Genomic DNA, 209 nt, shown 5'->3' with positions numbered 1-209 from the left:
CCCAGGGTCGTCACATGTGGTTGCCGCAAGCCCACCGGACGCTCCTTCGTCGAATCCGCCGGCCGTGCCATTCTCAAGCCCGCCAGCCGTTCCTCACTCTAGGCTGCCGCTCACTCTAGGCTGCTGGCTGTTCCTCACTCTAGCCCGCCGTGTGTTTCGTTGTGAAAGCGAAACTACTTTGTTTGGCCTTCCAAAAGAGGACACGACTA

The sequence above is a fragment of the Sinocyclocheilus anshuiensis genome, unplaced genomic scaffold (genome assembly GCF_001515605.1).
Source record: "Sinocyclocheilus anshuiensis isolate Anshui unplaced genomic scaffold, SAMN03320099.WGS_v1.1 scaffold103, whole genome shotgun sequence".
Lineage (NCBI taxonomy): Eukaryota > Metazoa > Chordata > Actinopteri > Cypriniformes > Cyprinidae > Sinocyclocheilus > Sinocyclocheilus anshuiensis.
This window is presented reverse-complemented; position numbering follows the sequence as displayed.